The sequence below is a fragment of the Apodemus sylvaticus genome, chromosome 9 (assembly GCF_947179515.1).
Source record: "Apodemus sylvaticus chromosome 9, mApoSyl1.1, whole genome shotgun sequence".
Lineage (NCBI taxonomy): Eukaryota > Metazoa > Chordata > Mammalia > Rodentia > Muridae > Apodemus > Apodemus sylvaticus.
Window position 1 is genome coordinate 80,519,890 of NC_067480.1, and position 19,105 is coordinate 80,538,994.

Genomic DNA, 19,105 nt, shown 5'->3' on the forward strand with positions numbered 1-19,105 from the left:
ACCAAGTGCCTTTGTCCCTGAGCCATCTCACCAGTCCCCGTAGTGATATTTATTCTGCCTAGCCCCCACAGGGAATCATCTGAAGCAAAGACAGTTTTTCGGAGTCACAGGGACCAGCGGGAGTTGGGTCTGTCCACCATGTGCGTCTTGAGGATCCGGGTTTCTGGCTTGGCTGCAGCAACTGTTGCCCACTGAGTCATCTTGCCAGCCAGCTGTTTCTCTTTATAGGTTATCATATGAAAAAAAAAAAGGTCTGTGTCAAAGGCTTAGCAGGAGACCAGATCTTTTTTTGCACTTAGTTCAAGCTACAGCACTAGAAGAAAAGAGGGAGAAAGGGGGAGGGGGCGTGTGTGTAGCAGTGCGCCTGTGTGTCTATAATGGATATGCTAAGGCAGCACTATTGAGTGTCCTGTCAGGGCGACCCACTCGTGCTGAGAGACTATCTCCTTTTAGTTTGCAGAGTAACTAAAGCTTGTTGATGGGTAGGTTTAAAAGTTGCAGATTCCCGAGGGACAGTGACACACGGGTGTAGGGAATGGATGAGTGCACCAGGCCTGAGGTTTCTCTTCTCCAGGATGCGTCTGTGGGGCCTGGTTAGTCTTGACTCATCTAGGCAGAGCTGCAGGCATCTCCACGGAGGCTTGTCAGGAGGAGCATCGGTTAGTGCCTGACATCTTTCACATATACGTTTGTGTGTTTGTGATAGGGTCTCGTGTGGCCCAGGTTGGCTCCAGAGTCATTGTGTAGCTGAGGGTTGGCTTGAACTCGCACTGCTCCTGACTGCATCTCTGTGGTGCTGGGATTCCCAGTGTGAGCATTACACTGGTGTCTGTTTGAGCATTGCATGTTGTTCTCCTGCGTGTTGTCGTGAGCCTAACTCGAGTGACAAAGACCTCGCTTGTGTCTGCAGAACAACTGCGAAGCAGAGTGAGTCTAGAGTGAAAGGGGTTTTTGAGGGGCTGGTTCAGACAGGGTTTCTCTGTGTAGCCCTGGCTGTCCTGGAACTCACTCTGTATGTAGACCAGGCCGGCCTCCAACCCACAAGAGCTGTCCACCTCGGTTTTTTTTTTTACTTATTTCTCCCCTAAGAATTTATGTTTTGTCTTAAGGTTTCATTCCTACAGAGAGACACCATAACCACAGCAACTCAGGCGACATTTAACTGGGACCGGCTTACAGTTTCAGAGGTTTCGTCCCTTATCGTCATGACGGGCAGCATGGCAGCTTGCAAGTACACATGGTGCTAGAAGTTCTGAGAGTTCTGTTGATCCGAAGGCAGCCAGGAGGAGAGGGTTCTCTTTCACACTGGGCAGACCCTGAGTATAGGAACCTCAAAGCCCTACCCCTGCAGTGAGTGACACACTTCCTCTAACAATGCAACACCTCCTCCAATAAGGCACACCTCCTAAGAGTGCCTCTTGTCACGGGCCATCGCACGTTTTAGTCATCTGCATGTGAATGCAGGGAGGCTGTAAGAAGACATCAGATCCCCTGGAGGAGCAGTGATTACAGGGAGTCGACATAGCAGTTGGGAACTGAACCCAGGCTTCTGCGAGAGCCATCTCTCCTGCCCGTTCCTCCCTCCCTGGGTGGGGGGAGCACTCTTGCAGAGGTCAGAGTACAACACCTGTCAGGAGTCAGTTCTGTCCACCTCCACCTCTTAATGAGCTGAACTTCAGGCAATTCTCCAGCCTCTGCCTCCTAACTGTTGGAATGCTAGGTTTATAGATGCTTGCCTCCATACCGGGCTTTCTACATGGCTCCTGGAGATCAGCCTCAGTCCTGCCTGCTTGGCTAGCATTTGCTTCCGGAGCTGTCTTCCAGGCCTCTATGATGGTCTTAGAAACAGAGTCTCACTGGGAACTAAGGCCTATTAATTAGGCAGGCCAGTGAGCCCTGGGGATCCTTTAACCACCTGTCAGTGCGGACACTATTCGTACACTACCATACTTGGGGATCGAACCCAGATCCTCAGGTATGGTGAGCACATTACTGACTGAGCTATCTCCCACCCACCCCATTTTTTTTGTTTTGGTTTGTTTTATTTTGGTTTGTTTTTTTTTTTCTTTCTTTCTTTTTGTTTTTTTTCTAGACAGGGTATCTCTGCATAGCCCTGGCTGGCCTCAAACTCAGAAATCCTCCTGCCTCTGCCTCCCAAGTGCTGGGATTAAAGGCGCATGCCACCCCCTTTGTGTTTTGTTTTTGGGACACGGTCTCACTGTGTAGCTCAGCTTGCTCTTTGACTTGCACTCCTCCTGACTTTGCTCCCGTATCACAGCCTGTCCTTTGCTGCATTTTAGAACATGTGAGAATTGACGTTGATTTAAGGCAGTATTGATTCATTGCATAGCCTATGCAAGATGTGCCTGTAGTGTTTACAGATCTTCTTCTCCTTAACAAGAAGCAGCACCGGGGCTGGCGAGATGGCTCGTGGGTGAGGGAACGTGCTGCCAAGCTTGACGGACGGCCTGACGTCAGTCCCTAGAGCCACGCAGTGAAAGGCGAGAGCTAGAACCGGTTCCCAGCAGTTGCCCTCTGACCTCCGCAGCACACGAAAGCATGCACGTGCACACACAGTGAATAAATGGTTCTGAGAAAAAAAGGCAAAACCAGACGTTGTAAGGGAAGGCTGCTTGTTTTTTACCCTCAGTGCCAATGGTTCTGTGTTGCTGGGGCTCTCTAGAGGCTTATCAGGTTTATGGGATGAATATGAATATCTGCATATTTAGAGAGAAGGAGGGAGGGGGAGGGGGGATGTAGTACAGACTGTGGTCTAGTCGACCACAAAGCTGGCAGTTGCCAATGAATGGAAGGCTAAGAATCCAGTAGTTATTCAGTCCACAAAGGTGCATGTCTCAGCCGGTCAGGATAGCTGGAATCCCAAAAACGTAGGCTGGAAGGAATGTCTGAAGGAATGGACTTGCTAGGGAGAGCAGGCAGGCAGAAAGAGAGAGCTTCCATCTTCCGTGTCCTTATAATGGCTGTCAGGGGAAGGTGTGGCGCAGGTTGAGGGTGGCTCTTCCCACCTCGAAAGATCCAAATTAAAAGTGTATCTTCTGTCGTGTGGTGGTGGCGCACGCCTGTAATCCCAGCACTCTGGGAGGCAGAGGCAGGTGGATTTCTGAGTTCAAGATTAGCCTGGAACTCCAGAGTGAGTTCCAGGACAGTCAGGGCTATACAGAGAAACCCTGTCTTGAAAAAAACCAAATACAAAAAACAAACAAACAAACAAAAAGTGTATCTTCACACCTCATGTGGCTGAATTAGGAAAACAAAAAATCAACTGGGAGTAGGAGAGATGGCTCAGAGGTTAAGAGCACTGACTGCTCTTCCAGAAGTCCTGAGTTCAATTCCCAGCAACTACATGGTGGCTCACAACCATCTGTACTGGGGTCTGATGCCTTCTTATGGTATGCAGGTGTACATGCAGATAGTGCACTCATATAAATAAATAAATTTTAATAATTCTTAAAAATAAAGAAAAAACCCTTCTCAGGATGCCTAGCCTCCCAGGTTTTAGTTAATTCCAGGTGTCATCAAGTTGCTAACAACAGCTATCACAACTTTCTTTTGTGTTTAAAATTTTTTTTAATGTTTTATAAAGTTCTTTTATTTATTATGTATACAGCATTCTGCCTGCATGTACACCTGCAGGCCAGTAGAGGGCACCCGATCTCATTACAGATGGTTGTGAGCCACCGTGTGTTGCTGGGAATTGAACTCAGGACACACATGTGGAAGAGCAGCCAGTGCTCTCTCTTAACCTCTGAGCTATCATCTCTCCAGCCCTCACGTTTTAAAATTTTTATCATGTTTATTTACTCGAATGTCTGTTGGAGAAGGAGAGCTTAGTAGAGTGTTTGCTATTGCTAGCATGAAGACGTGAGTTGGCATTCTAGCACCAACATTTATTATCCCAGCACTGGGAAGGCATGGGTAGAGGATTCGTAGACCTTGCTGGCCGGCCGGCCTAGCCTACCACTGAGTACCCCGCCTGTGGGAAATCCCATCTTAAAGACCAAGGTGGAGAACCGGTGAGAAAGACCAGCTGAGAATGTCCTCTGGACTCTACACACGTGTGAATACTTACAGATACAATCTGTGCGTACGTACACACAAGCAAGTTCACACACACCTGTACAGTTACAAAGTAAAACCCTCCCAAGGTGCAGGGCACCCCAGAGCTATCTTTCCTTCTCACCCCACAATTAGGCTGGGTGGTGGTTCACACTTGTAATTCCAGGATTTTGGAGGCTGAGGCAGGAGGATTAAGAGTTTGAGACCAGCCTGAGCTTACAGAGTGAGACCCTCTCCTTTTGTTTGTTTTTGTTTATTTGTGCTTAAAGCAATTATACAAGGAGGAAAAGAAGAGAAGCACATTAGTTGGGGTCTAAGATGTGACTCAATTAGAAACAGTCACGTATGCGTTTGTTTTCTGTGTGCATGTGGAAGTCTGAGGACTACTGTGGAAGTCTCTTGTTGTCTCCTACCTTGCAGGTCCCAGAGATCAAACTCAAGTCTGGAGGCTTGGTGACAAGCATCTCTACCCCTAACCATTGACCTGCCCTTGCCTCCATTTTGTGGGGGAGGGGTAAAAACAGTACTGTTGAGAGATTCGTACATTGCTTCTCTCAGACGACCACCCGTGAGGAGGGCATCTCGTCTGAACATCCTAAGTCTAGAGATCACTTTTTGACGACGTCCTGTTGATGGGGACAAGCCACCAGCCTCTGTTGAGCATCTGCTACCTCCAGCACCAGCCAGGTGCCTTGACTAACATGGACTCAAGAAGTGGTCGCTTAGCGTGCTGATGCAGAGTGCCACTGCTGGCCCTGGGAGATGTGGAGGGATAGAAATAGGCAAAGCAGCCGGGCGGTGGTGGCGCACGTCTGTAATCCCAGCACTCTGGGAAGCAGAGGCAGGCGGATTTCTGAGTTCGAGGCCAGCCTGGTCTACAGAGTGAGTTCCAGGGCATTCAGGGCGATACAGAGAAACCGTGTCTTGAAAAAACTAAAATCCCTCTCCCCCCCAAAAAATAGGCAAAGCTTGGTCCTTGTCTCCTGGAGTCCAGGGATAGACATGACTAATTATGAGTCACTCGAGGCGGTGTGTGTTATCAAGGAAAAGGACGCTGTTTGGCAGTACAGAGAAGAGAGGAGAGGAGCAAGGGGAAGGGGCGGGCGGGGAGATGCCAAAGGAAATGAATGTCACGGGAGATGGTGACTGGAGCAGAACTGGCCGGGTCTGCTTCCCAGAATCCTGCAGGCATCCGGGGGTCTCTGGAGAGCATCTGAGCGCCTGGCCTCTGGGTCGTTTGAGATGGGAAGGTGAAGAGAAAGGATTGGAGCTGGGAGGGCAGTGCCTGAGAAAGGCCAGTGCCACGGTTGCCTGGAAAACCCCGTGGGGCCCAACAGAGGCCAGTGGGAACGCAACAGAGATCACCCGAGAATGATCTGTGCTCCAAGACCAAAATGTGAATCCGTTTTTTTATTTTATTTTATTTGGTTGGTTTGGTTTTTGGTTTTTCAAGAGAGGGTTTCTCCGTGTAACAGACCTAGATGTACTTGAAATCACTTTGTGGACCAGGCTGGCCTCGAACTCCCAGCACTGGGGTTAAAAGCTTTTACCACCATGCCCGCCTAATCTGAATTTATAAAACAGTCACATACCCAATGTCTGTGTGCGGTGCTGAAACCAACCAAAGGATGGCTCAGAGCAAGGATTTAGGATGCAAAAGGCATGTTCCAGAAGGGCTTTTTACTCAATCCACGGCGTTTCTGCTCAGTCCTGTGAATAAAGCCGGTCTCCAGCGAGCTGTTACACACACACACACACACACACACACACACACACACACACACACACCACACCACACCACACCCTCGCAGAGACTGGCTTACCACAGCAGGAGCCTGCTGCTTTGACCTGCACTGGAGAGAGGCTGTCTGGCAAACTTCCGTTATAAAAACTGGAATTTGCTGTGCGTGATAGTTCAAGCCTGTAATTCCAGCACTTGGGAAGTGGAGGCAGGAGGATTGCCAAAAGTTCAAGACCAGCAGGGGCTATTAAGTGAGACCCTATCTTCAATGAAGAGTGAAAAATAATTTTAAAAAGTAAGGCGGGACGGCTCAGCAGTTCAGAGCACCGGCTTCTCTTATGGAGGTCTGGGTTCAATTCCAGGCACCCCACATAGTAAGGGGCTTAACTCCAGTTCCAGGGGATCTGACACGCCTCTGGCCTCCTCCTGTGCCAAGTGTACACACACACACACACACACACACACACACACGGTACACACACCTATATGCCAGCCAAATGCTCAGAGCAAGTCAGACGCAGAAGGACTGTAAAGCCTGTTTTCTGGCAGGCAGGCCCCAGACAGCCCAGACTGTCACTGAGCAGGGCCTTCCCCTCCCCCTCCATACTCAATGGGAATTTGCCTCTCCCTGCATGCGCTTACCTCTGCTCTGAAACGGTGGCTTTGACCTTTAGTCTTGTATGCTCTTGTGTGCACGCGGTGACCAGAGGTCAACATCTGGTGTCTTCTTCAATTGCTCCTCACTGTTTTTTTTTTTTTCTGTTTTTGTTTTGTTGTTGTTGTTGTTGTTTTTTGAGACAGGGTTTCTGTGTGCAACCCTGACTGTCCTGAAACAACTCTCTTTGTAGACCAGGCTGGCCTGGAACTCAGAGATCTGCCTACCTCTGCCTCCCGAGTGTTGGGATCAAAGGCATGCGCCACCACAACCCAGCCACTTAATTTTTTTTCTTTTAAAATCTCTCGTTTTGGATTAAGTGTAGTATGTTGGGGACAGTGCATGTGTTTGCACCTGTGCACAGGTACCAGAGGAGGCTGGAGGCGCTGGATGCCGTGAGCTGTTGTTACAGATGGTTGCGAACCACCCAGTGTGCATGCTGGGAACACAACTAGGTCCTCTGCCAGAATGTTACACTATCATCAATGTGTGTGTCTCTCTCCCTCTCTCTCTCTCTGTGTTTGTCTGTCTGTCCCGTTATGGAAGTCACTGTATAGATCAGTGAGTGGCCTTGAACTCTCAAAAATCTCTGTCTCTTTATCCTAAGCGTTGGGATTAAAGGCACGCACAACCACACCCAGCCAAGAGCATTGGGCTGTAGACTGCTAAGCAGTCTCTCAGGAGACACGGGGTCTCTCCTTGAACCTGAGGTCACTGATTTGGCTAGCCTGGCTGACAAGGATCCTCCTGCGTCTACCTCCACAGTCCTGTGTTCACAGGCACGGGCCAGGGCCTGGTTGTTTTCACATCTGTACGTGACAAACAGGTCCCCACGCTTGCAAGCAAGCGCCTTCTATTCCCGCAGCTGCTGTTTCAATTTTTGATAAGACACCTGTCACAGTCTCTTGACTCTTACAAGTTGTCACAAGGTCACTGGTCTCAGGGGGTTGTGTAGTTGCAACATTTGTAACTCAGGAATCCCCCAAACTGCCTGTCACTACCCCTGGTCCTGACACTGCCCGATACTTGGCGTGGCCCCTCCTTTTAGGGCCTGTGTGTGGGAGTAGAGGCTCTCCCTCATTGGTGTGTCTAGTCGAGGCTTCTCTCTTTTTCTTACTAACTTTACTCTGCTTTGAAAACCCAGCTTTAGGGCTGGAAAGATGGCTCAGTGGTTAAGAGCACCGGCTGCTCTTGAGAAGACCTGGGTTTGGGTCTCAGCACCCACACAGTGGCTCAGAACCGTCCATGTCTGAGCCACCCAAGGAACCCAGCTCCCTCTTCTGACCTCTGAGAGCACAAGGCAGGAACGTGGTGCACATACATGCATGGTGTCAAAATAGTCATACACATAAAACAAAATGAAATTTTCAGGCTGGAGAGATGGCTCAGGGGTTAAGAGCACTGGCTATTCTTCCACAGGTCCTGAGTTCAATTCCCAGCAACCACATGGTGGCTCACAGCCATCTGTAATGGGATCTGATGCCTTCTGTCATTCAGGAATACATTCAGATAGAGCACGCGTATGCTTAAATAAATATTAAATAAATAAATAAATGAATTTTTCAGCCTGGTCTACAGAGCAGCTCTCAGAATATCCAGTGCTATGCAGAGAAACTGTATTCATAAAAGGGGGTGGGGTGGGGCCGGGGGAAAGTACCGCTTTAAGCCTTCCCCCACTGCCTGCCCACGTCATAGAATGCCTTCCCTCTACCCCTGAGCCCAGAGCGTCTGTCACACAGGTGGCCCCTCAAGCCCCAGGTGTTGTTTGTTGCTTTTCACCTCAGATCACTTATGAGGACACAGGACATTGAGCAGAGCAGCACGACATGTGATGATGCTGAACACGAGTGGTGGGTGCAGTGCGCAGGGCTGGGTGCTAACGGGCAAGCTTCCCGTGTGCAGCTCAGAAACAGCTTCCCTCCCACCCTGAACCACACCCATCCACCACACACCCATCAGTCCATCCACCCACCCACCCACCCATCCATCCACACATCCACTCACCCATCCACCCACCTACCCATTATCCATCCACCTACCCACTCACACATCCGTCCATCGATCCACCCACCCATCCATTGATCCACCCACCCATCCATCCATCCATCCATTGATCCACCCACCCATCCATCCATCCATTGATCCACCCACCCATCCATTGATCCAACCACCCATCCATCCATCCATCCATTGATCCACCTACCCATCCATTGATCCAACCACCCACCCATCCATCCATCCATTGATCCACCCACCCATCCATTGATCCAGCCACCCACCCATCCATCCATCCATTGATCCACCCACCCATCCATTGATCCAACCACCCATTCATCCATCCATCCATCCATCCATTGATCCACCCACCCATCCATTGATCCAACCACCCACCCATCCATCCATCCACCCATCCATCGACCAATCCATCCATCCCAGGCACCCAGAGTTGACCACAAGCGTAGCTGCTGCTGTTTATAGGACTGTTCTTGTTTCTTCTTTCCTTCCCCCATTTTTCTTATTTGCTTGTGGTGATGGGGACAGCATCGTGACAGTAGATCTTTCGTCACCACAGTAGAGAGGCCTTGCTGCACCCACCCAGGGGGGGTTTCCTTTCTGAAGTGGCAGGAAGGAGGTTTTGAGGTTTGTGAATATTGCTTCTAAGCATCTGAGCGAAAGATTTGTTTGCCCGCATTTGTGATGTCTTGGCAAGCTAGCACCCTGAGGAGATGCTTTCTGGTTGGCTTTGTGTGTGGTTTTACTCTTAAGGGGGAGAAGATTTACAGCTTGGTGAAGCTGTGCTTAAGGGGCTGGAGAAATGGCTCAGCACGGCTCCTGCAGAGGACCCAGGTTCAGTTCCCTGAACTACATGGCAGCTCGCAAGGTCTGTAACTCCAGCCCTGCCGTATCCAGCTTCCTCTCCTGGGCTCCACGGACACCAGGCGTGCACACCCGTACACATAAAAATCAATAATCATTTAAAAATTGCTCTTGGGGTCAGAGAGATGGCTCCGTGGTTAAGAGCACTGACTGCTTGCTCTTCCTGAGATTCTGAGTTCAATTCCCAGCAACCACAGGGTGGCTCATGACCATCTGTCATGGGATCTGATGCCCTCTACTGGTGTGTCTGAAGACAGCTACAGTGTACTCATGTACACTTAATTAATTATAATAGCTGTTAACTTGCTAACTTTAGGATTGAAACTAACATAATTCCCAAACAATTGGGGATTTCTCAATATGCTGTGAACTGTAACCAGGAAAAAAATGAACTCACACACACACACACTTCATACAAATGGAAATAGTTAAAGTATCCTTCTCCGAGTCTCCCTTCATTAGTTGTCAATAATGTGTAAGGGGACCAGGGGCTGTGCACACTTGGTTATGGGGCAGGTTGTGGGGAGCTGTGTAGACAGATGTGACAGCTACTGCCATAGGCTGTGGAAAGTGTGTCTGTGTCACATGAGTGCAGAAAAATCATTTGCTGATTTTCACCATTGTGTTTGTTTGGTTTTTGGTTTTTCGAGACAGGGTTTCTCTGTGTAGCCCTGGCTGTCCTGAAGCTCACTCTGTAGACCAGGCTAGCCTCAAATTCAGAAATCCGCCTACCTCTTCCTCCCAAGTGCTGGGATTAAAGGTGTATGCCACCACTGCCTGACCCTAGCTTTTTGTTGTTGTTGTTGTTTGTTTGTTTTGTTTTGTTTTGTTTTTCAAGACAGGGTTTCTCTCTGTAGCCCTAGCTGACCTGGAACTTGATTTATAGACCAGGCTGGCCTCAAATTCACAGATCCTCCTGCTTCTGCCTCAGAGTGCTGGGATTAAAGGCATGTGCTGCCACACCTGGCTTGCTGTTGTGTTTGTTTGTTTGTTTGTTTGTTTGTTTGTTTGAAGTAAGTTCTTGGGTAGCCAAGACTCCATCTGAGATAAGCCTTCAATGCCTTTCTCTATTCCCAAGCAATGGGATTGATTGTGCTCTGTGTGCGTGCCTGGGCCCAGTCACTGATCCTCAACAGAGTTTTCCAAATGAGAGTTACCTCTGCCAAAGGCTCTCGAACCCTTTCACGGGCATCTGACAGACTCTGTAAAAGTGAGACAACACAGGACGCACTGTCTCCAGTTCTCTTCTGCAAACTCTCTGTCACTGTGGGTGCCTCTAGAGGCCCGACTAGTCTTCCTCCTGAATGCCGGAACTAAAGGAGTGTCTCCACACACCTGGTTCAGATATTCTCTCAATAAGACTTTTTTTTGAAAAATCTTTTTTTTCTGTTGTGTTGTTGTAGGTCTTGAAACTGAGTCTCAGTCAGAGGTGTTTGAAAGCTGCTGACGTGGAGACAGGAGACAAGGTGGCATTTTGATTCTGTTAGATCACCTCAGAGTAAGGACAAAAGGAGAGGCTCTATGCAAATCATCTGTTGTCCAGGGATTGGGAGTCTCTACAGTCAGAGCTTGGGGCGCAGGAGAGGCATGCTGAGGAGATGGCCCTGTGGGGAGAGGCACCGGCTCCCGAGCCTGACGACCTGAGTTTGATCCCTGGGTCTCATGTTGTTGTAGGAGAGAACTGGTTCCCAAAAGTTGTCCTCTGGCCTCTACACACATGCCCTCTGTAAAACAGAAAATAAACAAAATGTAATTAATGATCATGATGTTGATGTCGATGACGATGACGATGCCTGTATCCAGGGAAGCTGGGGGGGAGACAGTGAGCAGTTGGTACCTGGGCTGGGGATGTAGCTACCTCAGTGGTCGATAATATATTTAGTCTTCATTAAGGCTCTGGGTTCAATGTGTAATACTCAAGTAAAATAAGAAAGTAGGATCCAAGGTGGGCAATGGTGACGCACGCCTTTAATCCCAGCACTGGGAGGCAGAGGCAGGTGGATTTCTGAATCAACAACAAAGAAAGAAAGAAAGAAGGAAGGAAGGAAGGAAGGAAGGAAGGAAGGAAGGAAGGAAAGAAAGAAAGAAAGAAAGAAAGAAAGAAAGAAAGAAAGAAAGAAAGAAAGAAAGAAAGAAAAGAAAGAAAGAAAAGAAAGGAAAGAAAAGAAAGAAGGTAGGATCCAAACCTTGGTTCTCCCCAGGAATGTCCTCTGACTGTGGATTTTGGCAAGGCAATCTGTTTCTTATTGTTATTTGTTCTTTGTATTGAATTTTTTTTTCCTGTTACTATTTTGATACAGTCTCATGTAGCCCTGAGACTCACTGTGATGTTAAGGATGGTCTTGAACCCCTGATCCTCTTGACTCGCTAGGATTACAGATCTGAGCTGCCGTGCTCAGTGGAGGGGGAGCGAGGGATGACGTCAGCTAGCCAAGAGCTCTGAGTGAGTCACACCTATGGCCTGTTTTCAAATTTTATTTTTATTGTATTAATTATGTGTAGGTGCATATATGTCTATACATGGGTATATATGCAAGTGAATGCAGATGAGGAAGAGGCCAGAGGTGTCAGGTCCCCTTGAGCTGGAGCTGGAGATCTTTGTGAGTCCCCTGATGTGGGTGAACCAAGTTCAGGTCCTCTACACCCGCAGTGCTCTAATCACTGAGCCACAGCTCTGGCTTCCAGCTTTTGTTTGTTTGTTTTGAGACACAACCCAGGCTGACCCAAGACTTTTTCTACTTAAAAACGAGGTTACAGGCAGGAGCCTAAGCCTCTGGACTTGGGTTTAGGACTCTGTATGTTAATTCGTTGTGGAGTGCCAGGGGTTGAGGCCATGCTGGTTCTGAGCTGTGCCCCAGCAGCGGGGCTTGTGCTCTTAGCAGCTTCCCGGTCAGTGAGGTGCAGGTGGAGATGGGGCACATTCGGGAGGTGCAGATAGGAGATTCGGGGCGAGGGCAAGAGATGAAGCCTGAACGTCTGTGGAGAAGAAGGCCTGGCTTTTTTAGGGGAGGCCCGTGGGTGGGTTCTGTGCTTGGAAGGAAGGAATGAGGAAGTGCCCAGGGTGTGGCCGAGGGGAAAGGTTTGAGTCACAAACACGCAGACTAGAAAGAACACAGTAAGAAGAAGTGGTCACGTGACTCTCCGCCGTCCTGCTTGCGGTGGGTAAGATGAACTCACCCTAAGGCCTCTAGGCCAGGTCCTCAGAGCGGTTCCTCCTGATCGCCCGCGCCCTTTGCTCTGCCTGTCAGTGTCTGAACCATCTCCTGGTTGTGTTAGATCTGACTCACGCTAACTCACAAGGAGCTGACACACGTACCCGACTGTATGATTCATCACGAGTGACGCGCGAACACTGCGTGGCGTGAGTGTGTTTGGACCTCCGCCCACGGTGTCCTCCATCGACACCTGGTTAACTCTTGGGGTTCCAGTAACTGGCGGCTTTTTGCCGTGTGGCCCATTAATGACCGTAATGGTCCTGGACGTTAGTCCCACGGTGTCCCTTCTCCTTGGTTTCTCTCTTTTGACTTTGTGTGCACGTATGTGCGCGTGCACATGCGCGTGCTCGCCACTGTGCACATGCGCGTGCTCGCCACTGTGCACACGCCTGTTGAGGCCAGGAAACCATCGGGCCGTTGTCTGTCAGATGTTAGCGCTGTTTTGGAGACAGGCCCTCCTAGCTGGCCTCCCTAGTGCTGGGGCTCCAAGCGCAGCCATCAGCACCCGGCTTTTCAACATGGCTTCCGGGGCGCGAACTCGGGTCCTCATGTTTGTACAGGAAGTGCTTTGCTGACAGAGCCATCTCTCCAGCCTCCTCAGTGTATTTCATGAGTGTTGGGAATAATTAGAGGCTGGCTTAATCTCTCTCTCTCTCTCTCTCTCTCTCTCTCTCTCTCTCTCTCTCTCTCTCTCTCTCTCTTATAAGTGACCATGAGACCAACCCCTTCTTCAGATGTCTTAGTTCTGAATTGTTTGTGTTTTTTTTACTTGTTCTGTTTTGAGACTTGAGACAGGGTCTCACTATGTAAGCCCTGGCTGGCCTGAAACTTGCTATGTAGACCAGGCTGGTCAGAGATCTTCCTGCCTTAGACTCCCAAGTGCTGAGCTTAGTACTATTTTTTGTTTTGTTTCCATTTTATATGTCTAAATGTTTTGTCTATGCGTGTCTGTGTATCAGACATGCGCCTGGCGCCCTGGAGGCCGGAGGAGAGTGTTGGATCCTCCAGAGCTCGAGTTAAATGCAGGGTGAGCTGCGGTGCTGGTTCTGAGAAAGCAACCGGGGTCCTTTGGAACTGTGGCCTCCGAGCCATCTCGCCGGCCCCTTGTTTTAGTTTCTGAGCGAGGATCTTGCGATGAGCCCGGCTTGTTTCAGGCTTCCAGTAGCCTTCTGCCTCTTCCCTGGGGTCGCAAGCACGTGCGGTGCGTCCACACTCAAATCCGTCGGCGCTTACCAAGTTCATTTTCAGGAGTGCGCAGAGATGGAGCAAGCCCCTTGGCATGGATGCCCTCCTCTAAGAGGCTTTACTTCCTGTGTAGTCCAGGCTGCCCTCGAACACCCCAGATAGCTGACCTCACTCTATGGCCTTCTGCCTCTAGCTCCTAATCTCCCAAGTACAAGGATTTCATCTGTGCTCCCCAAAGCCTGGCTGAAACGGACTTTTTCCCCCCCTTTCAAAACAGCAGTCTACGGCCTGAATGATCACGTGACTGGCTTCTCACACACGGAGTACCCGTCCTGGTGGGTGTCTGCAGTGGAAGGCTCCGCCTAACACAGGTAGGGCATCGGGGGCCCTGAGTACGGGGAGGTGACCCAGCCTAGCCCCCTAGCTGTCTTCCAGCAGGAGTGATACCTCCTAACCCAGTGGCTGTCCTCCCCCTCGTGTTCTCTGTGGGGAAACAGGCTGGGTGTGTGAGGCTGGCGGCCAGTGGGAGTGCTGGCTGCCTTGGAAAACAAACATCTCTGAAGTGTTGTATCAACTTGCCTCGGGACTAGAGCTTGTAGGACTTCAGAGTTGTTTTTTTTTTTTTTTTTAAAAAAACCTGTCAAGGAAAATGGCCAGCTTGAAAACCTTGTCGTGACTTTGATAGCCTTGGCATCTACAAAGGTGTTCTAAAGTATTCACGTAGTCACTCATCAACCCAAGTAACAGCGTAGACAGGACGGCGAGAACACCCGCAGCCTTCCAATACATTGCTCATCTATCACCATGAAGCCAATTTCAGACTTTTGGGGGGGTTCGGGGCCTGGGAATTGGACCCCAGACCTCCAGCTCGCTGAGTGGGTGATCTGCCACTTAGCTACACCACAAACCTTCCCCTATATAGTTGTCTTTCTTTATTCATTTAATTATCCAGTTACTTATTAATTGATTGAAATCAGGTTTCACTGTGTTACTATTACTATGGCTGGCCACCAACTTGTAAGCCTCCTGCCTCACTCAGCCCCCGGGCGCTGGAATAACAGGCATGCACCTCCACTCTTGGGGCCATGTTACTGTGCAGCCCCCTGGCTGGCTCGGAACTCCCTGCATAGACCAACCAGGCTGGCCTTGAATTCAAAGAGATCTGCCTGCCTCTGCCTCCTGAGTACTAGGATTAAAGATCGCTATGCCCAGCCTTTTTTTTTTTTTAAGATTTATTTTAATTTTCTCAGTGTGTGTGTGTGTGTGTGTGTATACGTATACTTATGTGTGGGTGTCTGTGGAGACCAGAAGAGGGCACCAACTCTCCTAGGATTTCTATTATAGGCAGTTGTAAGCCACTTAACATGGGTACTAGATTAGGCAAATGGTTTGATCTGGAAAATATCATCCTAAGTGAGGTAACCCAATCATAAAAGAATACACATGGAATGCAATCTCTGATAAGTGGATATTAATTAGTCCAGAAGCTCTGAATACCCAAGGCACAAATAGCATAACAAAAGACTCCCATGAAGAAGTATGGAGAGGGTCCTGATCCTGGAAAGGATTGATCTAGCGTTGGAGGGGAGTATCAGGACAGAGAAAAAGGAGAGGTGATTGGAGACTGAGTGGAGAGAAGAAGGTTTATGGGACATATGGGGAGGGGGATCTGGGAAAGGGGAAATCATTGGGAATGTAAACAAAGAATATAGAATATAGATAGATAGATAGATAGATAGATAGATAGATAGATAGATAGATAGATATAAACATGGGTACTACAATCAAACTCTGGTCCTCTCTAAGAACAACAAACTCTCTTAGCTGCTGAGCCATCTCTCCAGATTCACATTACGTTTCGCAGTAGGAGTCGCATGGGCAGCTACTATTGAATGTCTGCTGTTCACCAGGCACTGAGCAGGGCTTTCTATCACGAATGTCCCTTAGCTCACACACCAGCCTGAGAGCACACTGCTTGCCTCCATTTTATGAACAGGAAACCGAGGGGCATTTAGAAGGCTGAAGGATTGCGAGTCAGCTCAGCAGGCAAAGGGCTTGCTGCCAAGCTTAATGACGTGAGTGGCACACGCCTGTGCACACACACACAAGCACACATGTGCACACTACGATGTAGAAAAGGAAGGATGACATGGTGCACACCTTTAATGCCAGCATTCTGGAGGCAGAGACAGGCAGCTCTCTGCAAGTTCCAGGCTAGCCTGGTTTATATAGCAAGTATGTGCCAACCTGAGCTACATGGAGAGATTCTGTTTCAATCCTCCCTGATCCCCCCAAAAGTCACATGTATAAAAAGTACCAGTGGCCCGTATACTTGATGCTCGCACTCAGGAGGCAGATGCAGGCAGATCTTGTGAGTTAAGAGTCCAGCCTGGGGATGGCGAGATGGCTCAGGGGTTAAGAGCACTGACTGCTCTTCCAGAGGACCTGAGTTCAATTCCCAGCAACCACATGGTGACTCACAACCATCTGTAATGAGATCTGATGCCCTCTTCTGTTGTGTCAGAAGACAGCAACTGTGTACTCAAATAAATAAATCTTTTTAGAGAGAGAGAGAGAGAGAGAGAGAGAGAGAGAGAGAGAGAGAGAGAGTCCAGCCTGAGCTGGGCGGTGGTGGTGCACACCTTTAATCCCAGCACTTGAGAGGCAGAGGCAGGCAGATTTCTGAGTTCGAGGCCAGACTGGTCTACAGAGTGAGTTCCAGGACAGCCAGGGCTACACAAGAGAAACCCTGTCTTGAAAAATGAAAAAAAAAAAAAAAAAGAGTCCTGCCTGGTCTCTTTAGAGGTCCCGGGACAGCAAGGAATACACAGTGAGCTCCTGTTTCAAAACACAGTGAGCTCCTGTTTCAAACAAATACAGCACACTCAAACCACACGGTAGGGCTAGCAATGGGAAGCTGCCACTGGCTGCTCACACGGGAAGAGTGAGTCCACGGGCTCGCCTGGTTCTAGTGCCCTGCTAAAACATCCTCCGTGCACTAGTTCCCGACGCCGCCTTAAAATAACTCTCAGAGGTGAACACTATAATTAGCCTTGTTTTATAGATGGGAGAGTTGAGGCTCCAAGGGGGAGAGGACAGGCCCAGTGCACCACATCTCCAATATGTACAAGCAAAGATATGAATGAGGATAACAGCCTTATTGATACACAGTGAGAATGAAAATAATTTTGTTTATCACATTCCATTAGTGTTTCTGCGTGTGCATGTGTGCACAGCGGGCACATGCGGGCCACGAACACTTGTGGGAGTCAGCTCTCTCGTCCTCAAGCTTGCTGGTGAGAGCCTTTGCGCACTGAGCTGCCTCCCCGCCTGACAGTGCACTGCGCGCGCCTTGCACACTGCCGCCTCATTGGGCGGCCCTCCAGTCCGTCTGCAGTGGGCTCGTCCTGCCGCCATGCACCTCCATATGCGCCATGCCACTTACCGCTGCCTCTGCATCTTGCTGGTCAGAATTATTTCTGGCTTTTGCCTTCCACCATGTGGGCCCCAGAAATTTAACTTCTACGGTTCTGAGACTCAGTGGATGGCACAGCTACCTGGCGGAGCCATCTCTCTGGCCTGCATCTCATCTCTCCTAAGTGAACCAAGCAACTGTTCACGTTCTTCTTTCTTCTTCTTCTTCTTCTTCTTCTTCTTCTTCTTCTTCTTCTTCTTCTTCTTCTTCTTCTTCTTCTTCTCTCTTCTTCTCTCTTCTTCTCTCTTCTTCTCTCTTCTTCTTCTCTCTTCTTCTTCTTCTTCTCTCTTCTTCTCTCTTCTTCTCTCTTCTTCTCTCTTCTTCTCTCTTCTTCTCTCTTCTTCTCTCTTCTTCTTCTTCTTCTCTCTTCTTCTTCTTCTTCTCTCTTCTCCTTCTTCTTCTTCTTCTTCTCTCTTCTTCTTCTTCTTCTCCTTCTTCTCCTTCTTCTTCTTCTTCTTCTTCTTCTTCTTCTTCTTCTTCTTCTTCTTCTTCTCCTTCTTCTTCTTCTTCTTCTCCTTCTTCTGTTTTTTTTTGTTTTTGTTTTTGTTTTTTTTTTTTAGTTTTTTGGATTTGGTTTTTTGGAGACAGGGTTTCTCTGTATAGCCCTGGCTGTCTTGGAACTCACTCTGTAGACCAGGCTGGCCTCGAACTCAGAAATCCGCCTGCCTCTGCCTCCTAGAGTGCTGGGATTACAGGCATGCACCACCACCACCTGGCTCAGGCTGGATTCTTTTTTTTTTTTTTTTTTTTTTTTTTAAGATTTTTTTATTTGAGTACACAGTTGCTGTCTTCTGATACAATGGAAGAGGGCATCAGATCTCATCACAGATGGTTGTGAGTTACCATGTAGTTGCTGGGAATTGAATTCAGGATCTCTGGAAGAGCAGTCAGTGCTCTTAACCCCTGAGCCATCTCGCCATCCCCAGGCTGGACTCTTAACTCACAAGATCTGCCTGCATCTGCCTCCTGAGTGCGGGGATCAAGGGGATCAAGTATATGGGCCATTGTTACTTTTTATACATGTGACTTTTGGCGGGATCAGGGAGGATTGAAACAGAATCTCTCCATGTAGCTCAGGTTGGCACATACTTGCTATATAAACCAGGCTAGCCTGGAACTTGCAGAGAGCTGCCTGTCTGCCTCCAGAATGCTGGCATTAAAGGTGTGCGCCAGGTCATCCTTTTTTTTTCTACATCATAGTGTGCGCATGTGTGTTTGTGTGTGTGCACAGGCGTGTGCCACTCACGTCATTAAGCTTGGCAGCAAGCCCTTTGCCTGCTGAGCTGACTCACAATCCTTCAGCCTTCTAAATGCCCCTCGGTTTCCTGTTCATAAAATGGAGCCAAGCAGTGTGCTCTCAGGCTGGTGTGTGAGCTAAGGGACATTCGTGATAGAAAACCCTGCTCAGTGCCTGGTGAACAGCAGACATTCAATAATAGCTGCCCATGCAACTCCTACTGCTAAATGTAATGCGGGAAAAAAATGCAGGGAAAAAAAAGAGTCCTGGGATGGGGCAATGGCTTAGGGGATGAGAGCATTGGCTGCTCTTGCAAAGGACCAGGTTTGGTTCCCAGCATCCTCTTGGAGGCCCACAACCTTCGGTCACTGCAGTTCTAGAGGATCCAGTGACTTCCATGAGCTCTAGGCACCTGTGTGGTGTACACATGCATGCCGGCAAAATTCCCATACATAGAAAACAAAGGTTTTTTTGTTTTGGTTTTTTTGTTTTTTGTTGTTTTTTTTTTTCCCCCCGAGACAGGGTTTCTCTGTGTAGCCCTGGCTGTCCTGCAACTCACTCCATAGACTAGGCTGGCCTTGAACTCAGAAATCTGCCTGCTTCTGCTTCCCAGAGTGCTGGGATTACAGGCATGCACCACCAC

General features: G+C 49.0%; 1 protein-coding gene across 2 annotated transcripts in view; it reads left to right on the forward strand.

The window, feature by feature from the left end:
- Positions 1-19,105, forward strand: part of Bicral (BICRA like chromatin remodeling complex associated protein) — a 90,925-nt gene that overhangs the window by 10,983 nt on the left and 60,837 nt on the right. For both annotated transcript variants that reach the window (XM_052192061.1, XM_052192062.1), the window contains exon 2: positions 14,028-14,121. The gene's annotated coding sequence lies outside the window, so the exon portion shown is untranslated. The remainder of the gene's footprint in view (positions 1-14,027; positions 14,122-19,105) is intronic.